This window comes from Gekko japonicus, unplaced genomic scaffold (assembly GCF_001447785.1).
Source record: "Gekko japonicus isolate JY-2015 unplaced genomic scaffold, Gekko_japonicus_V1.1 scaffold1731, whole genome shotgun sequence".
NCBI lineage: Eukaryota > Metazoa > Chordata > Lepidosauria > Squamata > Gekkonidae > Gekko > Gekko japonicus.
The window spans coordinates 328,539-332,123 of record NW_015169831.1 but is presented as its reverse complement, the minus strand read 5'-3'; positions in this window follow the sequence as shown (position 1 = coordinate 332,123).

Sequence of the window (3,585 nt, the reverse complement as noted above, 5' to 3'; positions counted from 1 at the left end):
TCACCATAGAGATTCCAGTGAATCCTAGAGGATCATGTTGATGCAATGACATCACTCAGACAGTGGTTTTCAATACATTCCCCCTCCCTGCCAACCTACAAAGTGGCAGCACGGTTTAGAGGCTACTGCTGGGAGGTCTCCTGCTATAGTGGAGGACATGGCAGCCTTAGGCAGGGAGGATACCCCCTACCAAAAGTCACAGAAATATGTTTGAGCACTGCTATTAGTTCAAAGGTAGTCCAGAAAGATACCTACCACTGTTCTGTGGAAAAGAATATAGACCTTTACATAGCACAGCAGTTTGCCAGTCTCTATTGTAGAGCCCAGCATAGAAGAAGGATTCACTGTCTTTAAGCAGCGGCTGGATAAACACTTGTCAGGGATGCTCTAGGCTGATCCTCCATTGAGCAGGGGGTTGGACTAGATGACCTGTATGCCCCCTTCAAACTCTGTGATTTTATGATTCTATTCTATGATTCTATGACTGGGACTGGAAAGGGAAAGAACGAATGTGGTGGTTCTTGTGTTCCCTCTGGAGGGGACAGATTGGGGAAGAGGTTCAGGCATGGGCATGGAGGATGAGGCCAATAGAGTGCAGTGGGTGAGAAGTTAAGGAGGTGATTTTAAATTCAATTATTATAGTCTGTTTAGTCTGAATACTGTTTAAAATTTCTTTTAAACTGCTTAATCATTATATCGAGTTTAAAACATGATACCAGATTAGGGATGGGCATAAACCAAAACTTGAAACAAAATTTGTCATGAATTTTGCTCTGTTTGTGGTTTGCAAACTGAAGTTCATGATGGGTCTACTTTCACAAAATTCCATGAAATTTTGGAGCAGTTCATGATGGTTCATGGACAGAGCAGAAAGCAGGGGTTTAAAAGGACTCAGAGTCTCTTTAAACCCCCACTTTCTGTTCCCTGGGAAGCAGCAGGAAGCACCTCCCCACCGCTCAGCTTTTTTCGTAGTTTCTTGTGCAGTCTCTTTAAACAGACTGTAGAAGAAAGTGAAAGAACCGAGCAGCGGGGAGTGTCTCCCAGCCACTGAGCTGTTTCTTGGGCTTTCTTGTACAGTCCCTTTAAAGCACCTCCCTGCTGCTCAGTTGTTTTTCAGGCTTCTTTTGCAGACCTTTTAAGGTTAAAGGGACTGCACAAGGCAGCCTGAAACAGCTGAGCCATGGGAAGCAGACTGCTCCCCACGGCTCAGCTGTTTTCAGTGGGGTTTGCGGGGCCACAAAGCATGAATCAGTTTGGTTCACGAATGAACCTCCCAGTTTTGTTCAGCCACGGACTGACACAGACTGAATTTTTATGGTTCATGCTCATACCTATACCAGATGCAAATTGTTAAATCCATAGATTATACCACCATAGACAAAGGAAACTTTTCTATAGACCTGGGATAGCCCCCAGGTTTGCAGAAAAATCTAAAAGCTTTGTTAAAAGGTGAGTGGAAATTAAAATCCTTAAGAAAAATAAAAGCAATATCTTTTAATGGTTCACCATCAGATCTTAGCCAGATCTTTGTGGTTGCTATGGAACTCCTAAGATAATTTGGAAAGGCAGACTGGTCAGCTGGGAGGAAAATAAAATGGTGGCCAGGGAAGTGGGCACTAAGCACTACTGGTATTTGTTTGGGATGGAAGGGAGCATGGACATCCACAGGCTCCCTCAGAAACCAAACTGCTAGCATTCAGCAGACCTCAAGATCCATTGGGAAGAGTAGGAAAAAATTCTAGTAGATGGAAGCTCATTGGTTGCAGTGTTTGGCAGCAAAATAAGCTTACCGGTCCCCTGGTCAGGTGGAGGATTCTCCATCCCCAGGGTTCTGTTGCACACTGCTGCTCCAAAAGGTAGCAGGGGGAAAATTTTTAAAATGGCAAAGTCAGATGTGTCACTGTATCACTTCCAGAGGGGAAAAAACCCTCCAGAAGTGACCTAAGGCCATTTGAGGTATCACTAGTAACTTTACAGTTTTACCTCAGAATTTCTGGTTATTCCTAGAGCTACACCACATCACTTCTGTATCTAGGGATGCAGTCGATGGTGTGAACTTCTGATGCTCCCATTTCCAATCCTCCCACTGGTTGCCAGTATAATCAGTCAAGAAGGACCCCTTATACTGGCTTTGTATGTGCCTTCTACTGAGATTGGGTCCCCTTACAGCCTATTGCTTTTGAATAAGAACAACTCGAAACGCGACAGCCAGCATCACAACTATGCGTTATGGCTTATAGAACTTCTGAAATGTCCACTTCATGATGAATTGCATGTGAAATTGGACTTTGATATTACAACCCTACTGGAGTGAGACACAGTAAAATACTTGGGACTTTATTTTTCTTTCCATTTATTCTTCTTTCTGTATCTTGGTTACACCTTGGCCAATATTGTTATATAATTATATTTTTGCATTATTGAATTATTATTACACATTTCATATATTGGTTATCTCTAGTCAGTGGTTTTTGTGCTTTGTTCCTGGCCTACAAAGTGGAGGCAGGGATTAGGATGTTGCTGGCAGAATGTTTTCCCTCCTGCTGATCCAGCCAGTGCCAGGATAAAGAAGGGAGGGGAGAAGGGACAGCCATGAGGAGGGAGCAATGGCAGCTTCCCTATCCCCCTCCCTGCAGGTTCCACACAGGGCCACACTAGTGTTTTATATTTATGGTTTTGTGCTCTGGCTGGGTTTTTAATGCTGGGTTAAAATGTAAGTTAAAATGTTAAAGTTGAAATGTTAAAATTTGAGTTAAAATGTAAGTTATCTAGGGTGGACCTGGAGAGGCCACATAGAAATGCTCTAAATAAGAGTCCTATGACAAGTTTACCTTAACTGTTGATAGCTGTTACCTCAATTAAAAAAAAATGGAGTACTAGCCTCTAAAGAAGACAGAGACAGTTGACATGATCCACTGAGTACAGAAGAAGATACCAACTAGCAGTCTGCCCTCTGCTGCTTTATGATTTGGGGAAGGGCTATGGCTCAGTGACAGGGCATCTGCTTGGCATGCAGAAGGTCCCAGGTTCAATCCCCACCATCTCCAGTTAAAAGGACCAAGCAGTAGGTGATGTGAAAGACCTCTGCCTGAGTCCCTGGAGAGCTGCTTCAGTCTGAGTAGACAGTACTGACCTTGATGGGCCAATAATCTGATTCAGTATAAAGCAGTTTCATGAGTTTGTGAGGGGATGTTCCCTGTGCCAGCAATAAAGAAATATACCAGGCTGGCTTTGAGGGCTCCCTCTGTTGGCAGAAACCTGGAGGAATGACAAATGGTTTGGTTCATCCCTCTACTGACAGCAGCTAAGAGATGGGGCAGCCATTGATAACATAAAGATTAAGTGCAAATGAATTTACTAAATATTCACTGAGCCAGTCACTATCACTGAGCAAGGAAAACAGCATCCATATTCTAATAGCAGAGATGTTTTTTGACTGAATATCTGAGGCACACCCTCAAACTCCTGCTGTCGGAGAATGCTACAAAGCACAAACCCCCATATAAACCCATGTGCCAGCTAAGATCTGGCAGATTACCCCCATTCATCAGGTAAATATGAAGAGGACCAGATTCAGTGCCTTCT